Source organism: Epinephelus fuscoguttatus, linkage group LG6 (genome assembly GCF_011397635.1).
Source record: "Epinephelus fuscoguttatus linkage group LG6, E.fuscoguttatus.final_Chr_v1".
NCBI lineage: Eukaryota > Metazoa > Chordata > Actinopteri > Perciformes > Serranidae > Epinephelus > Epinephelus fuscoguttatus.
Window position 1 is genome coordinate 24645804 of NC_064757.1, and position 25768 is coordinate 24671571.

The window sequence follows — 25768 nt, forward strand, 5'->3', positions numbered from 1 at the left end:
GCTTTTGCTGTTTTCAGGGCTGCAACTACAACTGATATTTGCATTATCAATTATTCTGTTGATTATTTTCTTGATAATTTAATTAATCTTTTAGTCTATGTATAAAAATAAATTTAATTGACGTGGCGTAAAACTCCTCACATGTGAGAAGCTGATTTTTGGGTGACAAATTAACAAAACAATTAGGTTGTTATTAAAATAATAGTTGCAGCTCTGACTCCTTTACAATATAGGTAATATATATTACCTATATTGTTTGTGGAGAAAACTGCATCTCTTTAATTTTTCTTTTGAGAAACATCAAAACTGAACAGAGGCTCATGGGTTATAATTGATGTTGTCAATAAATGATCTAAAAGAATAAGAAAGGGTCTTGACTTTATTCATACTTAATTAAAAAAAAAATATTCTCATGACTGAATATCATACCGAGCTCCAGTACTTTGTGTTCTTACACAGCTATTGCATTTTTTATTGATTTACCTTGAAATAAATCTGCAGCAAAAAGCTACTTGAACATTGTGTGCAGAAGAACTACAAACTGGTCTGCAAACTAATGATGCAACCACTTGAGGAGTTTGTTCTGAGAGACGTCACATTACCTGACTTTGGTTAAACAGCGATTTTGATTTCTTAAAAAGTTTTTTGATATTTTAGTATGCTCATCACCAGTAATAGCCATCTCTCTCCATTCTTCATCTCTCTTGTCCTTCAAAAGACTTTCAGTCTAAGTTTTCTTTGAATGAAGCTGAACAGACAAAGTGAAATTTGGTTTGTAGATGTTAAAGGAGTTTTATGTGAAATGGAGTGTATGAGTTTTCTGAACATGGTTCTCAACATGAAGGTGGCTGAGCCAGTGGCTAGCAGCTAACGATGCTAACCCCATAAACAGCGCTAAATTATGGCAACAGTGCCATACTTAACAGTGTTAAGTGGGATTAAATACTTGTGTGTCAGCTCTATGCAGAGCCTACACCATTGCCTACGCCGTTGTGAGCCTTTATACTTTTGCGGTGGTGTGTCTGTGTCACTCTGCAGTTACACCTCTAAAACACTAGTGGGCAGTAGGGTTTCTGTGAAGTGCTGTAAAGTTTAATTGATTCAAAACACACATTAAACATGGCTTAATAGCGACAATTTCAAACAAAGCACACAAATCGGCTTCACTATAACTCGCAGCATTCACAGACAAAGCATTTGTCTTTTGCTGGACACAGTTTCCCCACAAATACAACATTATAATGTTTTTAGCACAAGCCTATGGCATTTTACATTGTATAAATTAGCCTAGCAGCTAGCGCACTTTTCCTCTACTCAAACATATGAAACGAGGGACAACAGTAACACTTAACAAAGGTAACATTAAAAATTCGGTTCCATTACAGCCAACAAAGCAAAACAACAAACAACGACAAAAAAACTGTACAAATTGTACAAATTAGCTTAGCAAATAGCAGAGATTTCCTCTGCTCATATGAAGCCATGATCACACACAGGACTTAAAATACAGTTTTGTGGGGGCTTTATTGTCTCTGTGCTGCCGTGACATGTTACATTTCTGTGGAGGTGCACATCAGGCTATGGCATAGGGTATAGGCTTAGGCTTTATGTCCACTCACAGCCTATGCTGTAGGTACACCGTCGATTCAACGCAGAAGTATCATGCTTTACAGAGAGATTACAACAAATATATTGAGAAAAGCCCTCCGTGCTGAATGAAATGAAATGTGCTCTCTCTAGTTATAACTGGTGCTATTGCAGCATCTACACGAACCTCTTTAGGAGCTGTCATTGCTGTGTTGAACGAACAGTTGCCTCTCCATGTCATCACACACACCTAAGCCATGCCTGTATCTGTCTATATCTCCTCACAGGATGCTGATTGGTCCGAACCACTAGTGGTGTGGACACAAATGCATTACTTGAAGCCTGACAGCCTCACTCAACACAAGTCGTGTTTCTGGCCACCTGAAGAATGTAAGTCCAATATTCACTTTGCTTTAGCTCTGTTATTTTTATTTTTATTTTTTTTGTCTCTTCTCCTGTGGGAAATATCTGGCTCTTTAGCTGCTAAGTGCTGCACTACGTTCAGAAGAGCTATGTCCCTTTGCTGTTTTGGTGCTGAGCAGGTAGTACACAGTGTGTTTTTAGAGCTTTTTTGGCTGGAAACGGCTGCCTGCTGCAGCCAAAAACAACACTGTGGGAGCAGTGAGAGTGAACCAGAACAGTAGAGTTGTGCTGAACAGCTAAACAATGAGATGAAACTCGCCGTAAAGCTCTGTAAGGCTGGGGGAAGCTGCAGATTCAGGAGGTAATTTCTGTATCATTTTGAGCGCCTCCTTTCACACTGTCACACGTTGTTTTCACATAGTTATTTGATTGAATTTCATTGTAAAAATATTGTTTATAGCTGCTTTATTACAGAAGTTAATAAAATGACTCAGTTGAGACCCGATTAACTGTTAGATAGCCTCAAAAAAAGAGTTTAAAATAGTGGCCCACCCATCACTGATGCCAGTTGTCATGGGATGGCATCACATGGGAGTCAGAGCCCCAACAGCACTCTATCTTCCTTTTGATCTTCGAGTTTTTACCTTGTGTTAGATTCACAGCAAGTTTCTGAGAGAACAAGGACCGAAAAAAGAAGGACAGATGAAAGAAAAAGAAAGGCAACTGAAAGGTCAACACCATTTTTTATTTCTAAGTGGTGTCATCAAGAAAATGGCACCGTTTACAGCTCGGAGACGGAGACTCAGGAATGATTGACGTGATTGTTCAGCTAATTATTTCATGTTTCTGATAATTGTTGTCATTTTTATGGCCCTGTGACGTTCTTATTGGGTCGATAGGTCAGTGATTGACAGGATTCCACTCAGGTTGAGTTTTTGTTCTTTATTCTTTTACTTTAACAGAGTTGCACTCAGCTACATTTTTGGTAGGGAAGGATAACAACATATTATACTTTGAATGGCTTTTGTTCATGTATAGAATACATATAGATTAGATATTATTATGATTAAGTATAAGTAGTAGTAGCTGTAGTATCTTTTTCCTGTCCTATTGATTATTGTCTTTGTTGCTGGGAAAATGGAAAAGAGCTGTTGATGTAAATTACCTCTTAGCTTTTACTGTCATTAACCCCGCCAAATCAATTTCACCCTCTCCTGCTCCCAAAAAGACTGAGTAACAACCATGACCTCTACTTTCACAAAGGTGGTAACATTTGTGAGCAAATGACATCTTAAGTAGTGTGTGTGTGTGTGTGTGTGTGTGTGTGTGTGTGTGTGTGTGTGTCAGAGAAAGAATGTGAGTGGAAAATAGATGGTTCTTCTAAACTTTTGACGAACCTAGCTACAATTCTCCTTCTCATAAGTGTTCTTTTTATGTACATTGTGAAAGAGCAGGATATGGTGTTGTGTACATACAGCATGCAGTATATAGTATATCTTACTGATTTACAGTAAAACACTTGATACAGTCAAATATATTTGGCTGGACCACATTGACGGCATAGAGAAACATTGTCTCTCCTGAAATTGTTGCGACCCACATTATCCAGATGGTGCTGATTCACATCAGTAAGCTCAGCTTTTGAGCTTCACAGTCAGATCCTTGAGATTCTGTCTAAGATCTACAGACGGGGAGCCCAGGCGGGATTTAGACGGTACAGAAAATCTGGGCCTGTGTGTGCAAAGCTCCTAAGAACTAAAGGACTCACTCAGGATCACTAGTGAGGTCACATTACCATGTGAACTTCTATGGAGATACTTTGAGGCAACATGATAGAGCAGTTTCACAAAGTGATGACATATTGTACTTTAACAGTGTCTGTTTTTTTAAATTTATTTTTTTAAGAGCAAGATTCATCCTCAGTGATTGCATCACACTGATCCTGCACAGGAATACTCACTTTGACTTTAAAGATATGCAGATTAATCAGTCACACCTCACATAACTCTGGTATGCTCCTACATGAACCTCAGATGCAGACCGCCCTGCTTCAAAGAGCTTGTTGTTCTTCACTCATGTGAGGACAAAGAAAGAAGTCAGCAACACAGAGCAAGACGGGGAATTTAAAAAACACTTTTTTTCCCACAAATGCATCCAGAGATCTTTACTCACCGCTGATTTGATATCTGAAATGAAATCCTTTGAAATCTGTCTCTCTGCCTTAGAAAAGATAGGGTTCAAAGACACTTTATAGGCATCAGTCAATAACAGCTCATACCTATGGATGCTACTGCAGTAAAATTTAATATTCCTCACTCTGTGAGTAGTCTGTGCTTTTGCCTGTTTACATTTCTTCTCTTGTCTCTTCCATCTTTGTCTTTTAATATGTAGGCATTTTCCAAAATCACGTTCACAACTTTTTTTATTTTCATGATTTCCATCTGTTTTTATATATTTGTATTTCTGTCTATATCCTGCTATTTTTTTCACTCACTGCTACTTCATTTCCACTTTCTGTCATATCACACCTGATTTTTTTCCTCCCTTCACTCTCAGTCGTTTTTTCATTTTTCATCTCCTGGCCTGGGTTTCTGGTGACAGATGGAGTCGTGGTGGCATCACTCAGGTAAAGATGAATGGGACTGACAGCCCTACTGAGGACACACTGGGCCAGTACAGCACCGCACTCACATGCTGTCACACACAGACATAAACACAGCTTGTTATGTTACCAGGGCTTTTACGCACTCCTTAAGCATAATGTATGCAGAGTGTGATTACTGTGGAATTATTTTTTTTTAAGGGATGGTTAATGTATCTGCCTAAAAAGCCCACTCAGGTGTAGGATGTGAGAAAAGAAAATAGAATAAAATCTTTGAAAACTAGTTATTTATGACATTTGGAAAGCTCAAAGGCATTGCCATAGATCAAGGGTTTCTTCAGACTTGTTAGTATACAACCCACATAACAAATTTAGCCTTGAGCTCCTGCGCTAATGAAAATAGCTTGCTACCATGGTGACAAAGAGCCCCCCTTCTCATTGTTAAGAACCTAGTACAATTACGAAATGGGCAGAATATCAAATGTTTTGTGTATCAGGTGCTTTCTGTCTTTTATTCATGTGTATATACATTTCAAATTGGCTTTTCAGCATGGACAGAACTCCTAAAAGAGTGGATATCATCCACCACTGCAGAGACTCTGGGTTCAATCCCCTGTAGCTGTTTGCCCCCAGTTGGTAACCTCTCTAAATAATGCCTATGTTTATGTGGTTTTCTCCTCTCCAAAACAAAATTCCAAAGGGTACTTTTATTTCAGTGAAACTGCAAACATTGAAAAGCATCCCAGTCCTTACTGGTCAGTTGGCTACTCCACAAGAGCAACTAATGAATTGCTCAAGGGTACTTCAACAGACAGTTTTATGGAAGCAGAGAAGATCAATTATTCACTTTAACTTGCGTGATCATTGCTGAGAAAATTTCCCATGCTTCAAATGCAACTGAAGTGATGCAATTTTAGTTGTGACAAATGTTCAAGAGGTTAGGCTTCTCTCACTCACATGTACTGGACGTGTCCGAGCCTTGACAAATACTGGAAAGACATTTTCCAAACCTTACCCTCCATCCTCAACTTTGACTTGCAACCCAGCCCCCTCATCGCCCTCTTTGGCACCACAGGAAAGGATGATGTATAGCTGACTCCGATCCAACACCATACTCTGTCTTTTGCCTCTCTGCTGGCCAGATGGGCAGTTCTAATCAGATGGAGGGATGCTGCCCCGCCCACCCATGCCCCGTGGCAGAGGGACATTATGTCCTGCCTTAATCTTGGAAAGATACAGTACTCAATTTGTAACTCAGATAAAAAATTACAGGAGGTTTGCGGCACCTTTCTGAAACACTTCCAGAGCTGTCAATTAAACTGAAGGTTTTGTGTTTGTTTCTTGTTCTTGTTGCTTTCTGTCAGTGTGTACTCTGATAAAGTACTCCATTATTCTGAACCTGCCTTTTGCAGAGGCATCTTTCCCCCACACTTTTAATATTGAGTTTGACTTTCAGCTCATCTGTCATTTGTTGTACTATTCAGGAGCTGGAGAACTGTCCTATTGATGATATTCTGGCTGTTATTTGGGGTTAGAGGAAGAAGGAGGACTGTATTTGGATTTCATGCTTTGTTCCTCTTCATATATACGCTTTAAGTTTGATACATGCTGTGAATATGCACTGGGTATACCTGCTAAAATTGAAGAAAAATATTCTTGACACAAAACAAAACAAAAAAAAAGTCTGTTCGCTTCAAGGTGGGGCTTAAGAGACCAGTGTTGCCGTCATGACTTAGTACTGCTTTTTTAAAGTTCCTTATCTTCCTCTATCTTATTCCTTAGCTGTATTATCATTGATTGACCTCCTGTTAGTAACAGTATCGTAAGAAATTACACAAACTAAAGTCCACGCTGACCCTGGCTCTACCACTCTAAACTATTTAGGTGACTCAAAGCCTCATTATAAACATGTTCGCGACGTTGATGCTCACTTCCGGGTTAACCACCTTCACTTTACCCAGCAATTAGGAAGCACGACGCAGGAACTTAACTTGGTCTTAATGAGCTGCAGCATTTATTCACAGACAACTAAAACCTACACTGTGCATTCACTACCACTTAAGAGCGTTACTGCTAATTTATTCTCTGCTCGGATCGCCGAAACCTGTCAGCGCTGAGCACATCACTAGTCTCTATCTCTTTCTCTCTTGCTCACTCAACGTCACACCCATTGCGCTCACATTATGCTACTCTTACAACAATGCAATATATGGCAGGTGGTGTGTCTTCCTCAAGCGCTGGTCCTTTACCAAAGGCCTTACAGTTTGATGGTTCTGTGCAGTATCTGTTCTTAGATGTTGTACCTGGAATCTGCTGCCACTCTCCCAGTTTGGGGGTCACAGCTCCCAGTGCTCCGATTACCACTGGCACCACTGTTGCCTTTACTCCCAACATCTTTTCAAGCTCCTCTATCAGCCCTTGGTATTTTTCGAGCCTCCTGTGTTCCTTCTTCCTAATGTTCCTGTTGCTCCGAACTGCTACATCTATCACCACTGCCCTCTGTTGTTTGTCCATCAACACGATGTCCGCTTGGTTAGCCATCACCAGTCTGTCAGTCTGGATCTGGAAGTCCCACAGGATCTTAGCTTGGTCATTCTCAACCAGCTTAGGAGGTGTCTTCAATTGTGACCTTGGGAATTCCAGCCCATACTCAGTGCAGATGTTCCTGTACATCTGCACAGCTGGGTAGCTCAGTAGTTAAGGCTGCTGACTTTGGCACCAAAGATCTTTGGTTTGATTCATGATCAAGGTGAGTAACACATATCAAGTCTGGACCCTTAGGCAAGGCTCTTAATGAACCTAGCGGACCTCAGGATGAGTGAAACCACAAACAAGTCAAACTGGCTCGAACATTGCCCGTAGTATGTGTGTGTATGTACACACACACACACACATATATATATATATATATATATATATATATACGTACATACATAACATATAACAACATGACATGTGGATTACATTGGAACCTGGCCTTGGCCATTTTCAACAGTATGAGCATCAAAGCTTGCATGTGGCGTGGCTTTATACAAATTGTTTTCTTCAGCCACTCTTATTTGCATATGTTGCATGGAGTGTAAGGCCGTGTGTGTGCATGTGAGGCCAACAGGAACAGGTGTTTCCAACGCTCTGGTTGGTTAGATTGTAGCATAAAAAAGAAATGAAAATTGCCACTTTTGTGCTTTAAAATTGTGCCTTATTATACCATGTTATTGATTTGAATGTGATGAATCTTTTAGCCCTTTTTCAAGGTACTATTTTTCTATCTCACCTCTCTCAGCTAGTTGATGGCACAATATCAGCATAAATTGACCATTATAAGCCAGAAATGTGCTATTTATTGCAGGGCTTTTGTGCTGGATGGCTTACTATGTCCACACGTTGTATATCATATGTATTATGTTTAAAAAAGCATATCTCATATTGCGTCCACAATATGTCGTGTTGAATTTGCTTGAAAAGGTGTTTTAGTCGGGTCATCATTTTCACACAGGCATTATCTCTCTGTTCTGGTTTGCTGTGATGAAGTACTGAGGATGGCAGCTCTCACCCCCTACTGCTGCCCCATCTGGCCCCTCAGTGTAACTCTCAACCACAGTCGTCACGGATACTGCGACCCAGTCACCTCTGCCCAGGGTTCTCATAACAACCATGGCAAGCAATTTGTCAGCTGGCCAACCATCCAGCCATTGCAGCCCAATGATGTATGTTTGCATATGTGGACTACATCGTTCCCGGCCACTAACGCTATATCAAAACTCCTACATTGGTACCTTTAGTTTATCAGAAAACTGATTTGTGGTTTTTCATGAAAAACTAAGAGATGACGTGGAGTGTAATGATGTAGGCCAAACTGTTTCCATGGTACAGCACAGAGGCTTGAGACAAATCCTTTATTTTAGGCAGGGACTGTAATGGGCAGGACATTCCGGCTCAGCGCTGAGCACCTGTGTTGGTATTCCACTTGAATGGAGTTAGTTGTTAATCCGACAGCCTTTTCTCTGTTGAGTCAGATTACTGTGCTGTCATCAGAGTATCATGAGGAGAGGCCATCTGTTCAGACAGATCTTACAAGATGACTGTGAGATGATACCAAACTCTCTGGGGGATCACACTGACAAGGATCCTCTAAGAAACCCATTGATCTGCTGAAAATTTAGTCCTGATGGTTTTCTAGTGTTTGCTTTTTTAAAGTGCTGAGCAACATATTGAAATTATATCGAAATTGTGATAGAAGACTAGATACAATGATATTGATATTATTAGTGTCGTATTTTCCTTCTAAAGGCCACATTACAGTGAAGTGATGTCATTTTCTAAACTTACCATGCTGTTCTAGCTGTTCTTTTCTTTGTCTTTGCCTCCAACAAGACGAACGAGAGGAGCTGCTCAGTGGGCAGTTGACAGGCAGAGACAGACTGCGGGTATAAACATCATGCAGATCCGCATAATTTCATATCTTACTTTGTGAATTAAGGGTTGGTGATTATTAGAAAAGCGGGCTAACCAGCTAGATGACGAATAAAGCTGACTGAGATGGTTTTGGTGAGTTTTCTTTCGTTTCTGTCGACTTTAAATGCAGGGTGTTTTAAGATGAGTTAACAAGGTTTTAGTTCAGTGAATGAGAGACACACACAACAGTGCACTCAGTTGGGAGCAGGTGCTCAAGCAAAAAAGAAAGGGGGGGCATGTTTGTCATTATTCATTTTAAAAAATATAGTCATCTACAGTGCCACATTTGGCCTACTTACATATTTATCATATATACCCCCCCCCCCCCCACCCCCCCTTTATATATACACTTGATATATATTATCATATATTTCAAGTGAGGCTTGCTGGTGGTCCTCCTTCAGGAAATTTAGGGCCTCAAACACTTCATTTTCTGCATTCTGGTGAATTTTTCTGCATTACTTTATGGTGAAAATGTATTTTTTATGCAAAGGAAAACAAAATTCAGGTGGCAGGTGACAAATCAAGATAAAAATATCACAGAATAAAATGCAGTAACACTCTCAAGCATTCTGAACTGCTTTTAAATGTTTATTCTCCTGTAGATGAACTTGTCGTGTTGTCTGCAGCGAAGTTTAAATGGTCCTAGGTGTACAGAGAAGAAGCTGCTCTGACACACTGACACACAGAGGACGATTTCTACCTCAAAGTTCTTCAATATGAAGTTAACAGAGTGCTGGAGAGAAAAGAGGCTTTGGGGGCTGTAGTTGGGTTCATTTACATTAAATTCAGCTTCCTACAAACATGGTTGTCTTCTTCAGGCTGTACATGCAAGGCTGATTTTATATTTTCTCTTGTTGTTACTCTCCCATAGGAACCCTTTAATTTAACCTGTGATCCAGCTAAAAGCTTTATTTCCTGTTGGTTCAGAAATTCAAAAAATTCAATCCACTGCACAAGAATTTGTAAACAGTAAAGTTTGTGTTAACAAGAAAGACGCAGTGATTTCATTAAATAGTCACGGACTAATATGTAAAATTATCCTATAAATAAGTTTTAAATATCCATAAAGAATCCCAGAGAACAGACGCCTGCAGCAGCTGCAGCTTCGCGCTCCTCCTCTCCTTCTCTGTGCTCTTGGCACAAGGCACGTGCAGCACCAAACCGGATTTCAGATTTGCTTAAATAATTATCAGAGCTGCGGCGTCGGAGATCTAAAACATTATTTTGAGTTGAGTTTTGGTTTTTAAAGATGTGGAAGTGAAAAAGCAATTCAGCATCTGTCTCAGCTTGCACCGGGCAGCTGGTGAGCCAGAACCAGTCAGAGAGTTTGAGGGTGACGGTGTGGTTTTACACCAGACTAGCCTACTTGTTGTTAAGCTTAATGGTGGGTGCCTAAATAAGGCTGGCTATATTAAGATGTATTAATAGTAGTTTAATCTCTCAATAGTAACAAACAATACTGAGGCTTAGGGCAAATACTGTTGTCACCTGATTGTCCAAGAGGGCAGGTCACAGGGAGACATGATGCTGCTCTGCAGGGCCCTTGATTTAAATGTGTTAGCTGTGGTGGCAAGGAATATTGATAAAGGAAGGGCAAGGGCACTTGCGGTCTGGCAAAATGAAAAGTCAAATGCAGTTGTCAGGCGTTACAACAGGTTTTTAATGGAGAATAAATGGCATGGGCCAAATTTAGAAACTAAGATATTAAATTAGAAAGAGTGTCATGCAAGAAAGGGCAGTTATCTAGTCAGAGGGCAAAAGGGCAGGTGCTTCAACACCACCTGGAGTCTGTCTGCATGTCCCTGGGTGCATGGTGCCTAGATTTTTCTGTTTGTTAGGAAAAAAGATACTAAATTGGCCAAAAGGACGTTTTCAGAACTGAGCGTGACAGTCTTTACCGCCCCACTGACGTGTGGCAGTCACTTTAACAACTCAACCGCCATTTTATTTTGTACTAGTCAAGTGATCACAGCAAACAGTGCAATGTCCATTCTTCCACTCTTTTTCTGTGCATATTACTGATTAATATTTATCAATATTCTCATTGTGTAAATATTTTGAGAAAGCACCAACCCTACAATATTAATATTTAGGTATTTGGTCAAAAAATATTGTGATATTTGATTTTCCCTATATTGCCCAGCCATACTTTTTTAGAAATGAAAATGATAAGCCAAAGTCTGAGCTGTAAAATTAGAAATGCAGTGTTAAATGTGAAAATGGATAGCTGCTTATGTGATGTTGACAGAAAAAAAAAAAACTTTCTCTGAGCTTTTATTGGCTCCTAACCTGATTTTTTTTAAGTTGCAGGTTAGTCACAGTAGCTGATGTGAAATACTGTCGTGTGTAGTATGTTTTTATGTTTTCTTTTATGGCTTTGCTTTTCATTTCTTCTCGACTATCACTGCAAGGCAGCAATACTTGTGCAGCTCCTGAATCCAAGACAAATTTCCCTATGTGGACAGTAAAGTAAATGATATTGTATCGTATCGTATCGTATCATATTGTTACTGCAGCGCTGTAAACTACAGAAAGTCTGCAGTTAAAAGTAAAGTAATAAAGTTCCTCTTCATCATGTCAAGTGAGAAGAGTTAAACTATCTAACACACTTGTAGCCTTTGTTCAGGCAAGAACACCTTCATCAGCAGTTCATAATAAGAAACCATCTGCTTAGATGTTACAGGACTGACAGGGCGACACAAATACTGAGGACTTCTGGATGGTAAAGATAGTTCACCATATGCTATCAGAGTATGAAAACACCACGCTTAGCAAATACGGTAGAGGAGCGTTGCTCTGAGATAATAATGAGGAGAGAGGGACTGAAAACGGAGAGGGGGCAATGGGAGCTGGAGCGACAGGGAAAGAGAAAATGCTGACAGCACTGGAGTAAAAAGACAAATTGAATGAATGTAGGCAGAGGAGGGAAGATGAAAGCATTAGGATAACGATGGAGGGAGCATAGAAGAAGGGACAAGAGGTGAAAGGGGGAGATGCAAAGTGACAGATGGAACGAAAGAGGGGTGAGGGAAACAAGGAGTCATGGACTAAAATGGAAACGGATGGAGGAAGAAATGAGGAATAACAATGCCGCGGTGAGCAACAGTGAGCTTTAAAGAACGACAGTCAGTACGTAAATCAAATAGAGACAGAAGCTAAACTCAGCTGAATTAAAAACACAAAAGGACAGAGACCGATAATGAGGAGAAGGAGGGAGAAAAGGGTTATTCCTATTACTTGTCTGTGATGAATCATAGTCCATTTAATTACACGATTAGCCGACACACAGACACAAACAGACAGAGTTTCTAATGATAGTATGGTGGTCAGCCATTTGGCTTCACCATGACAGACTAATAGAACTTCCCATTATAGCCAGCCCCCTTCTCACAATGGGAAACGATTCCTTTAATTACTTGGAGATTTCCTCTAAATATGGTGCCTGTTGGAGTCCCTAATGACTGTGACTGGAACATTATAGGGATCCATTAAAGAGGAATTGTTTTCCCTCCACTCAGAGCAAGTGCAACGCTCGCGTGGGGAAAACAAATTTCTCCCACCACATGACTATCGTTGTTAATCACACACACACACACACATGCACACACACACACCAGTCTCACTCAGACTGTAGAACATCTATGTACACAAACATAGTAACACAGTAAGAAAAAAGGGAATCTATCATATTTATCTATCTATAGTTATCTATCCCTTTTTCTTCTCATCTAATATCCATTTTTCCATTCATGAATACAGCTTTCAGCAGTCAGGTCAGCCATTTGTACAGTATTGTCATCATTTATTTCCTTATAAATAACTTACCTGTGTGTATCGGGTTGTGCAAAATAGCTTAATTGACATAAATGAGGTGATTACAGCTTAGCAGCGTTTCAGTGACACAGTAGCTGTTAACTGATGCAGCTGCAAATCACTTTAATTCTGTTAAATGCATGTAATCTTATTACCATATATAGGGTGTCTGTTGAAATTATTGTTAACAATCGTGAGGTCCAATGAGCTCACTGGCAAACAAGGCACTTTTTTTTTGTTTGTTTGTTTGTTTGTAATCCCAGTAGAAAGTTAGGATATATGTCCTGCCTCTGCTCCTACTGTAAATCCCCTTATTATTATGCAAACCATATAGTACAATGCAACATTGCAGATACAATAATAATAATAATACAGTAGCATCAACAAAAGTGCAGCATTTTTTCAAATTTTAGCCCACAATAAAGAGTCACCTCTACAGTCGGATTTAGTGGGAAAATAAATAGATTAAACCCCTCACAGCCATGTTGGGTGAATAAATAATAGGTGTTGAATTCCAATATTATGCTGTACGTGCTACTGGCCGTTTTCACTTGGAGGCAGGAAATTGTTTATTAACCTTACTGTTAAGTTTCACAGACATAGGATGAACTACTTATCTGTCCAGCCTTTTGAGAAATTAAATAAATATGCCTTCTGGTAGTTATAATGCTGTTCGATTGACAGCTGAATGTTGAGGTAGTGTTCCTATAAAATGGAGCTAGGTTGGCCTTTCAAGATGTTGTGTCATTATTATTACAATTATGGACTGTCTGCTTGTTTGTCTTCTGTTTTATACGTTATCAAAAGCAGTGATCACACTGAGCAATGGACACATTATGGACCGCATTTTTGGTCCCCCCTCTGTTGGGGTACCTAGCACACAGATCTGGTACTAAAAGGTGGAACTGTGAACACTGCACTACTACTGATTGGTCAATAGCGTACGGTCACTCTGTCCCGGGGGTGAGTTGTGGCTGGTTTTAAGACTTATGTAACCACTGTTCATACCGTGGCAAGATTTACACACCTTAAATTTCAGTATGACAGCTTCAACCATACCAGTTTTTATTGTCTCTCTTGGATGAATTACACTTGTAGTAATGAGTGGATCTTCAAGCGTCTAAAAACTAAAATTAATTTTGACCAGATTATGTGAACTGCATTTGTCCTAATCCTCACAAGGAGAAAAAAAAAAGCATTGTGGAGCATTGTTCCTGTGGGCTCTGGTAAAAGTAAACCCCTGTGATTGCCTCAAAAGAGCTAAATGCACAAACCCACTATTTTTAAATATCCCACTGAGAGAGACTCACTGCAGCCTGTTCTTTTTGTTCTGAAAATGTTGGCGTGCAAACCTAGAGATGCACACTTCTCTCTTTGTCAGTGGTGATGAGGAAATACAGTGAGTGCTGGACACAGCGGTGAGTGATAACAACCCCACCCACATGAAAGAGTACTGTTTGTGGTGGAAACACTAAGTGGACCTAGGCTCTGGGTACCATGTCTGAAGGGTTACTTTTGGTTTCAAAGGTGCCATACCGAAAGTTTTTGTCTCTGTCAGTTTCCACTTTAATGTTGTTGGAGCACTTTTTACATGCAGCCATTGTGGTGGGAAAAGGGACTGTTAAAAACTAGAATTACCGCCTTGTGGTTGTATGCCCCCGCAAACCAGTCAAGTTGCACTTATAGTTTACATCCATGTCTGTGAAAACGTGGCAGCAGCACAGAAGATCTATAGTGTCAGCACAGTTTCAAGGTGGACACCCAAGATTAGTGTCACCAGTGCAGTACCTGACCAAATGTCTCCTCTTCTGTTTCTGAGTTATGAGGTTGAATAACAGCCGGAAAAGTGTTTTTGCAGAGCATTATGATGTCACAGTAAAGCTAACCTGTGACCTTTTTGGATATAAAGTGTCATCACTTCATTTTTTTATCCTATTAGATATTTGTGTAAAATTTTGTCATAATTAGCGTATGAATTCTTGATGTTCTCCATGTTTTGTGAGGCCACGGTGACCTTGATCTGTGACAACTAAATTCTAATCAGTTCATTCTTGAGTCCAAGTGGACGTTTGTGCCAAATTTGACGAAATTCCCTTAAGGCGTTCTCGAGATATCATTTTCACGAGAATCAGACGGAGGGATGGACAGTCCAAAAACATAAAGCGTCGGGCCACAGCTGTCGCCAATGCAGAGGCATTGAAAAACCTAGTTCAAGGCAGTGTATTCCCATACTGCACGGGAGCAGTCCTGGATGCATTTGCAGAAGTTATGGCTCTCAGTCATTACTTATGACCTACTTGAAGTATGTGGGGGTGTATGCATCTGCAGAGACTCTGCCCTCTGTCTGTATTTTCTTATTATCCTCTTATTTTCTGTGTTTTGGGCATTTATGGGCGTGCACCCTACAGCACTTAGGTGAGGTTGGGGCTTTACAAAAGTGTAGCGACAAGGTGCCAGACTATAAGCAGCAAACGTGAGATACATGGCGCCAAGAAACTGCAAATATAGTGAGATGCAACACCAAGTGAGAGTGAATCTGGGTTTAGCGAGCGTGTTTACAAACAGTACCCATTAATCCTGTATAGGATACCTTTAAATATTAACACATATTTAAACCGCAAGAAAACAATCCCATGAACACAGGATGTGTTAAAAGAAATGTTGAAGTAAAGTTCTCAGTTGCGTCTCCACTGAATTTTAATTGACCTCTTCTGTCTGTCTGACTCTAAAAAAAACTATTCAGCTGAAATCCATCTTCACCCACACAATATTCATTCATGACACACCAGTAGTTGAACGCACTGGTGAGCAGATTACACATTGTCTTTCGTCTCTTGTCTGGTTGTCTCTAAAACAGAAAAAGGTGGGTCGAGACAGTGAGATGGGGGAGAGAGTGAGATGAAGACAGAGGTCTGGGATACCTTCTGCTAGTATATTGTGTCTGCCAAGACCTTCTCCTTATGGGAGCTCCCTCGGCATGAGGCTTGGCACCAATTCTGACTCCGCAGTGATTACAAATGAAGACACACTGTTTGTTCTGTTCTTGTTCATGTGCGTGTGTTTTCTCTTCCAGATTGTTGTCCTCGTTAACATCTTTAATTCGTCTTTGTGTATGGATTTCCACAGGGCTGCTTCCACACTAATAGAGGCACAGAGCTTTTGTTAGAGCTTGATTTTTTTTTTCTTCAAAGCAGTAGTTGGAGTTCAAACAGACCAACACCACATTTCAGAAACAATTCACAATGTAACACTTGTTTCCAGAACCAACATATTTCAAATGAAGAGTGAAAACTGCAACATGACCAGAATACTGTATACTCTGCATTTTTTCCTGCACCAGCAAGTTATGGGTTGCACCTGGAAAATTAGCTTTCTGTTGTCTGATGTGTGTTTGGAGTTATTTGTTGAAACCATTGCTAGACGTTACCTCTTACTTAGTCATGTGCTCCAGCATACCCAACCCAGCATATTTGGTAGCCTTGAGACTCTGCAACACATTGTCACTCTGACCTTGTCACATATTGATGTTTGGTCATGGACTTTCCACGTCCAGATACGATGTGCAAGGTACAACGAGTGCCTTGGTTGTTGACATTCTGGGACGCCATGTCAAGTTCTTCCTGTTACATGCATTGTCTTCTTTCAAAATACACCACAAATTGACGTTTTTTTTTCCTTAAAAAAAAACCCAGCAGATGGGTGGATATAGGCAACACAAACATGAGGTTGGATTTAGGCAACAAAAGTATGTGGTTAGGTTAGGAAAAAAAGAACAGGGTTTGGCTTTATAATCTTACGGGACACAAATACCACTCTCCTGGATGAAGGCCGATGTTTGTTGGACTCATCCACCACCCCTCCTGCCTACCCCATCTGGACTTTCACTCTTTCGTTCTTGTCCCGCCATGTTTGCTCCTGATGCCACTGACCACCATAAAACTAGAACAGTGACCGGCCACGTGGCATGCCAGTGTTAAAGGACCACTTTTTTTTGTCAGTGTCTGATGCCCAAGCCCTGCATTTTTATGACTTCTGAGTGAGACTGGGTTGGACTTTGCCAGGTCATGGGAGATATGCCTAAGGCAGGCAGCACACAAATGTAGCACATTACTATCAGTATGCCCTTTGTATGAATATGGCAACGTTGTGGCTCGAATTGCTAAAATAACATGATCTTTTATCAAGTCCTGTTTTTCAGACAATAAACAGCAGCACCAATATACCCAACACAACACAGAGTCGAGGAGTGGCTTAACTATTTAGTTACAATGTTGTCTGGCTGAACTCTGTGACATTAAGTTACACCTGCACCCGAGCACCCTGGTAGCTCACCTGGTGGGATGTGCACGCCATTATTTGTACTAATAAAGGCAAAAAAAAGCCCACAAAAATAATCTTTAAAAAGTTTCACATGCACAGTTGGGTTGAATGATTCCGCATGAATGGATGTGAAACTTCAAGTTACACCCCACTGGTGAAACTCACGGCTGGCAGGTGTTCTGTAAAGAAGCAGACAAGATCATGTGTCATGCAGGAGCACATAGTTGTCTACCACCTCTCCAGGCTAACAGTGCAGTTAGCGTTGATGGGTACTGCACAGCACAAGAAATGGGGGATTGCCAAATGGCAGAAAACTGAGGTTGAAATCCACAAAACAAACAAACAAAAATAACATCTATAGATGTGTGGGGTTTTCATAATGAAGTCAAAGTACGAACAGTACTAAGCACAAGTACAAACCTATTTTGTTAATGCTGCTGCTCTGAATATCCATGAACACAACTAGCTGAACTGTGCCAGGGCATGTAAATGATATGTTTAATTTCTGAATTTTAGAGGGGTTCATCTCTTGTAATAGAAAATATGACATAATGAAAAGAGATGTGCAACTCTATAACCATCGCTTCACCCAAGGACCAAAAGAGACAAAATGTCTGGCCCTGCGTAGATTCAGATATCAAGGTAATAGAAATGGAAATGAATGAAATGAATGAATCAAAAGGTGCTGAAAGAAGATGCCGATCCAAAACATGTTTGTCAAAGCACATTGTGAAAGACATATTCAGATGCCCGTTTGTGTTGAGTAAGCAACTCAGTGTTTGATCCAAGCAATTTTCTTATAAATTTTAGTTTCCTTACAGAACTTATGTTCACTGTTGATCTATGAAAACATACATATGACACTTATGCCATTGTTAGACTATCAAGTCATGATTCATGAAGATCAGATCATATATTTTATGCCCTGACAACAGTCATTTACATTTTCAAATTCTTCTTTAAAAATACACCCTACATGGTAAAGCTATTTGTACCACGCTAAGACCATAGGGTCACATTTCATTTAAAAAATTTAGCACCATGACAGCGTCAGCACAGGTTGCTGATGTAGGCTACTTTTTAACTTGCCAGAATGTGTTATAATGACAAATGTTAGTTCGGCAGATTTGTCGCTGTTTCGCCTCTCATCCAAGAAACAAGAAACAACAAACAACACAACAAACATCTTCAAGAAACGCAAGCAAGTCCAGTTGCCTACGATATAGCAGATTTGCATAAAATCAAGCTTGTACACCAGACTAGACCGACAAAACCAGAAAGAGACCTAATTCTATGCCACACCACTGACTTCAGGGCATAGACTGTATAAAATAAGGGATTTAGCTGCCGTGATGTCACCCAGTGGTTTGTGGACTCCTATTCTGAAGCCTTCCCTGCGTTCCAATACCCATACTACCATACTATTTAGTATGCCAGAAAAAGAATTAGTATGTCAGATGCAGTATGCCAAAAGTACCAGGATGTTCTACTACATCCGGCCATATTTCACAGTATGCATGTCAGCGTGCTTCTTTGGCCATTCTGACCCACAATCCTTTGCGCAGCAGAAGTTACGTCACACTTACTGAGCTGCGTGTACAACCAACGCCCACACTTCCTTTCATACATGGTTTATTTAATTTGAGATACTAAGACACTACATAATAGGACTGCAATGATCTGATTATATACTGTCACATATCATACAGTTTTGCAAGAACACAGATACAACATTCAACTTTATTGTCATTATAGTATAATCAATGTTAGGGTTCAACTATGACTACAATATAGAAGATTCTACCAGTATAGGCAGTGGTGTAAGTGTGGTATAAATAATGAATGAATATGACTAAATATGAATACACTATGGGCCAGGTATGAGCAGTATAGACTAGTAAATATATAAATAGTAAAAGTCAAACACATATTAAGTAATGTAGTAAGAATGTGCAAGTATGTTACACTACAAATAAAAGTAATGTGAATGTAAGGCTGCTTCACGTGCAGACAGAATATAGTGCCAGCAGCTGCATAGCTGTAAATATATTTAACAATTTAATGTGTGAAGGGGGTTAATATGCCTACTGGTAATTAGTTCAATAGACAGGTCGCTAATAATAGGCTTGGAACTGTTTACGTGAACACGTCAGTTTATTAGAAACAACAACATACATTACGACATAACAGCAATAGAGCTCTCTGGCACCTCCGACGGTATGCACGACTCTGGCGAGCTCGACGAGAGGAGATTTGTTGCATCTCCGAAGTACAACAACACAAAATATTCAAATGTGGCGCTACGGACGGCGGCGGAAGTGAGTGAGAGGGTCGGAGTTCAGGGAGCGATGTGATGGCGGATGTAGTGTGTCCCAGTAGTATGCATACTGCATGCATACTGCATACTACACTGCATACTCATATAGTAGAATTATACGATTTGGAATGCAGGGCTTGTGTTTGGCATTTAGGCCATCGCCATCTTGTTTTTTTGCAGCCAGAAGTGACCATAATTGGACAAGAGGTTAGAGCTGTGGGAGGTGATTGGTATGTCTGACTGACAGACAGCTTGTCACTCAAGTGGCCATGCTCTTAAATATGCGTAACTTTAAGCCTTAATAAAATGTAAACAGTGGCTTTTATAAGAATTGAATCCATGTGCAGTTGTCATGAATATTGAAATTAGCTATAGAGACCAAAACCGTTTTTGGCACCAGGCTGTAAACATCTTTAATGCTGCAGCAAAGTTGGACGTTTTAACTCAGATGTCTATAGATACTGGCTAACTTCTGGAGCCAGCCTCAAGTGGCCACTTGAGGAACTGCAGGTGTTTTAACATTTCTGCATTGGCTTCATTTTTCAGCCCTGGAGGTTGCCCCTTGCTCCAAGAAGGCGGGATAATTGTCCAATTTTGCTGCTTCTCCATCATCTCCAGCTTCAGCAATGGCTGTGGTGTGGTGAAAAGTGCTGCTGCAGGCTACCGGTAAGCTACACTTGTCATCAGTAGGCCGGGGTGGAGAGGAAAACAAGTTGGGAGATCCTGCTGTTTGCAGATCCTGCTTTTTTGATAATCAAATTTGAAAGCTCATTTCAGTCAATTTACGATTTAGAATTGAAAAAGTGACACCCACAATACATGTAGTCCTATAATTACATTTTTCAGTTCATTAGGTACACTTATTAAGATCATAATGACCCATTTTCATTAAATCTGTTTTCTTGAGTTGTTGGTTTAAAGGCACTATGTGTAACAATTTCAGTTGTTCTTTGAGACAAACAAATTTTACTTGTAATGTCAGTGAATGCATGAAAAATAAGCACTGTGGAGGCAAAAAGGCAACATGTCCGACGATTTCAAAAAACAAGGGTCAACATCGGGGTAGCCTTTCCCAGGTGGAGAGAGTTGCTGAAGGAGAATCACAGCTAACAGCGGCTAACAGCTGTTAGCGACCCGCACCCGTAACAGCTGTTAGCCGCTGTTAGTGCTGTTAGCGGCGCAGTAATGCGAGGAGAGGGATGAGGTGTGTGAGGTTGAGCCACTTGTCAGTTGTCAAAAGGCAAGACGTGATTGGTTTGTTTCGATTTACATCCGCCCCAACAGTCCTACATTGTAAACACAGCCAGCATGGTGAGGAGGGTGTTTGTCAACTAGCGTCGCGTGTCTGTGTAGGAGCCTGAATGAATACCTCATGAAGTATCGGATGACATGGTTTCATCAGTGTTATCATAGCTTTTTGGTACACAGCAGCTACCATTGTTGCAATACATGTTTTAAACAGTGAGGCGCTAGAGTGCGCTATCCGTTTGAATGCAGTATACGATCTCAACACTAGATGGGAGAAATTCCTACACAGTGCCCGTTTAAGTTAATGGTCACCTCAGACGCTGCAGTTGGTGGTAACAAGTCTATGTTCCTATACTCACAACTTTGTTTATATTACAGATTGACAAAGTTACACGTAATTTACACTGAGCTTGGTTTGCTAGTCCCAAGATCACACAAAAACAGCTGCAGGAATGAAGAAAGGAGATTGAAAAGGTGGCGCAACTGGTGCAAGCTGCTGAGGTGTTAGCTCTGCAGGGACTGATGGCTGCTTAACTTTGATGATTTTAACTCAAGTGTTGCTCTCACTTCAATTCAGCCCCCAACCGTTTTCTCAGGTGCTGTGGCATCTGGCCTCTCAACTGTACTGCTGGAGTACGCTTTGTGTCACAGGAAACTTACTGTCCTCTTTTAACATTAACAGGCTGGCTCAGTTTGGGCGTGTAGTGTGGTATCTACTTCCTGTCATTATAAATATTATATGAGTTGACAAATTTGCTCAATCTGAGGTTCTGTTGTAGTGATCTGCTTTGTCTTTTATAGGTTATGTATTCATATTTGTTGTTCCACAGCACATTTGTGCTTGGATGGTGGTCCTCCACTTATTTTCTGTTGTATGGTTTGTGTGTTGAGTGGCAACACATTGATAAAGTTTGCTCTATTTTCAATCTAATCTGTTTTAGATACAGTACAGTTCTTATTTTAGCCAAATGGGATGATGGGAAAGACATGCACATCGTCAATTCACCTCCATGTTAATGCGATGTGAAACAAATTTCGGCAGCATCAGGGAGAGATAGTTTTTATAGAAGTGTTTATGGCTCATTGACATCCTGTCGTTGTGTTTATGACTCACTGTGCCCGTCACACCACTAAACAGCCTGACTCCCTCAAGGGCATCAGGAACAATCAATATAGACAGAACCAGACTTTAATAATCCAGCAAGACATATTCTCTGAGGTTTATTGTTGGGTCCCAATACACGCCGATGCACAAGAGACAAGTGCTCAATTTTATTTTCATAATGAGTGACAACAATACATGGGTGGGGCTGAATCTACATGAAGCAGATCATTTAGTCTGTGATATAACCAACAATTACTGAAGCGCAGGTTATAACAGCCGCATCCAGAGTGGGAGGTTGTATTCAAAGCAATATGTCTCCGCTCTTTCTATTACAGCAGACATCGGACGTATCAGAAATGATTGGATTCTTTGCACAGTCATAATGGCAGCAACAATCAGATGTGCACAGCTTGCTTGTAATAATATAAACTCATATCCCTGGTGGATTTTCTGTGATAATGAAATGTATTACGGGTAGAACAGACGCTCTTAGACTATTGAGTGAAAGGATTCGGCTGTAGCGCATCAGATAGTATAAATATGTTGATTTGAATGGGGTAAAATGTGGAATCATCCCATCCCACCAGACACCTCACATGTTTACACACAATACATGAATCCCTTTCATGATTTTCTGAAATTTTGAGGCAAATAAAAACATACCTGGCGGGCCACGTTCTCCATTGTTCCACTTGAATAGATGGATCACTTCATTGTGTTGATTCTGAGCCTTCTGCTGTCCCCTATCATTGACAGAGTGGTGATTGTTTGGAGCTGGTGGCATGCTATGGTAATACACAGTGAAATGGCATTGTGACAACTGTGATCTAGCTTTGATTCCAGTAACTGCTCTCCCAGCAGGGTGAAAATGGGCCTCAGCTTAGCCTTGTCATACAACAAAAAGCACTTAGTGGGAATGCTTATGAATAAAAATGCCAAGGCAAGAGGCGGGCTGCTCCAAGACAAGCTTTTGACAAGCTGGCTGTCTGCCATTTTGATTATCTAAATTCACCGCTAAAGAGCTATGAAATATGAGGAAAACTATCAAGCGACATCTCTTTGGCAGCCGTACGAGATGTAACTGTTGTGTATTTGTCCAGTAATGACTTCTCTCCCTCTTGTCAATATGACCTTATCCAAACTTTATCACCAAAGTGTGTGTCAAGTTGACCACATTTTGAGCCCTGGATGTACAGATTAGCGCCTTACCAGACTGAGGAAACCTGTGCATCGTTGCTTGTTGCCTTCACTCAGTGTAGACTGGCAACATTTAAAGGGTGTTTGATGCAGACGTAATCTCAAGTGTTCAACAAATGATGTCTCCTTCATTGACTCATCAACCCTAACTCATGTTATACCTGATTATGCAAGTTATCTAGTCACTGGGCTGTTATGGTCTTTGTTCCCATATTTCAACCTAGAGAAGGACAAATATACTGCCATTTATCAGTAAAAACAGCCATTGCTTGCTTTGTGTGGAATGCTATGCTGTAGGCTGAGCAATATATTACTATAGCCCCATTTCTACCGAGCGGTACGATACAGCACACTTCAGTTCAGTTTGCTTTTTCTCCTTTTCCACTGTGAAAAGTTGTGGATGGTACCACTGGAACCAGGGATGCACCGAAATGAAAATTTGTGGCCGAAGCCGAAGCTGAATAATATTAAACGCCTGGCCGAATACCGAGTACCGAGTACCGAATATCGTTGTTTAGTTTTTCATTAGTTTTTGCAGATGAACCCCCTCCAGATTAGTGTTGTCACGGTACCAAAATTGGATCCCACTGTACTGTACGATACCAATGAAAATATCATGGTTCTGAGTAGTATCACAATATCACAGCAAAAATGAGGCAGATGTGCCTTTTGTCATTTATAAAAAGATAAATCACTTTTCTATTATAGGCTACATCAATGATATTTCAATGGAATAAATTACTTATTGACTTATTCATACTTCAAAAACAGCATCAATCAGTGATGAACATAGGGGGGATCAAAATAAAATAAATAAATAAGTAAAGAACAGTCCCTAAAGTGCGCTGAGGTTTGTGGGCCGTGAACGGCTCGTTTCTCCTCTGACACGTCACATACCTGTGTTCGGCTGGCTCGGCTGTTCAGGTACTTCTGGGCAGTCCACACGCCAAGAAAAGGATATTATTGGAGCCGACTTCTCCTCACCGGTAAGCCAATGGCCGCCGTATTTGACAGGAATACATTACTGTCTGTGACCCCCGTTCAACCCACAATCGGTGGGATTCGCCTTTCGTTTCTGCTGCTGGTTGAAATCTGTCAGCTGCTCACACAGCGTGCTGAATGATTTAAGCCTATTTTGCTCGCTCAAAACTATTTTTAATCGCAAATGTGATTGCTGTGACGGACGGATCGCCACACTGCCCACATTTCAATCCGCTCGTCACGGCACGCTGTTTGATTGCATTATCAAAACCGCACCGCTATTATTCGGCCTTGCTTTTAACTTATTCCACCGAATACTGAATGTGTGTTTTTTTGCAATATTCGGCCGAATATATTCGGTTACAGAATATTCGGTGCATCCCTAACTGGTACCGTTCCTTTTCATCTCTATTTTTGTTAATCCCTCTTCTCTTGTACCTAGGACACAGATCTGGTACTTAAAGGTGGAGCTGTGAACACTGCAGTCTGTTGAATGGTTAGTAGCGGACTGTCACTCTGCTCAGGGCTGAGTTGTGGCTGGTTTAGAGGCTCATGTAACCACTGTTCATACCGTGGAAGGTTTACATATATTCGTAAACTATAACTATAAAATGAAAGAATGTTTTGATGCCTCTTGCAGCAGCTGGAGTCTGAGAAAAATAATTCACTGGACTGACTGCCGGAAACTTTTAAGATGGAATGTTTACTTGTAATGTCAGTAAATGTATGAAAAATAAGCACCGTGGAGCCTTAAGTGTCCTGTAGGTTACAGCAACACTAAACCCCTGAGCTTGCCTTTGAGGGACTACAGACATACTTCCAGGCAAACCTGCTATTTTTTAAATATTCCATGGAGAGAGACTCTCACTGTAGCCTGTTCTATTTTATTCTGAATATGTTGGTGTGCAACCCCCTTCTGTGGATAATAAACGGGATGCAGACTGATAAAGGAGGAAATACAGTGAGTGCTGAACAGAGCAGTGAGTGACAACAAACCCACCCACATGAAAGAATACTGTTTGCAGTGGAAACGCTAGGGTCTAGGTACCATGTCTGAAGGGTTGCTTTTGGTTCCCAAGGTACCATGCTGAAAGTGTTTGGTGGAAAATGGGGCTTATTATATTGATATTGTGATACAGGCTGTTCTTATGCAGTGTTCATATGTATACTTCTGAAAAGTAATGCAGCACAATTGGTATATAACCCACAGAATCCCGATCCAGTCATTTGTGTACAGCCCACATAATCGTGAAGGCTGTGATCACATGAACAAAGCATTGGTGAGAGTCAAGAAGGAAGTAGTATAAAGACTGAAGGTTTGTGTAGGGAGGCAGCTTGGGATGGTGGATGGGTCAAACAACACAGGACTTTCCCCAAGGAGACCAGTGTTTAGAATTGTGTGACACCGAGCGAACTTTAAATTTTAAGGTATGTAGTCACCATGTTTCTTTTCCTAAACCTAACCTGCATAACTTCACTAGCCTAAGCATAACCTATTTAACTTTAGGTTAAGTACATGACTTTACGCAAAGTATGTAATGTCATTTGTGGGGTGCTAATTTGTTAGATACACAAACCATTATATGAGGATAAACTGTGTGACTTGAGATTAGGTATCATTGCAGGTTTTGGATATCTTATTATCGTAAGTGTTGTCTTTTCCTGGTTTCAAAAGCTGCATTACAGTTAAAGCTACTCTTACCTTTCTTGCATTTCACACAGCAACTCCTGCCTCCCTCCAAAGTCCCATCCTCCTCCTCCTGCAACTCCACTTCCC

The 25768-nt window shown here is 40.6% G+C and overlaps 1 long non-coding RNA gene across 1 annotated transcript in view; it reads left to right on the forward strand.

Annotated features, from left to right (window-relative positions):
- Positions 1-1874: 1874 nt before the first annotated feature.
- LOC125890318 (uncharacterized) overlaps positions 1875-25768 on the forward strand; it is a 155509-nt gene continuing 131615 nt past the window's right edge. Inside the window, exon 1 of the long non-coding RNA XR_007449541.1 lies at positions 1875-1977. This is a non-coding gene — a long non-coding RNA (uncharacterized LOC125890318). The remainder of the gene's footprint in view (positions 1978-25768) is intronic.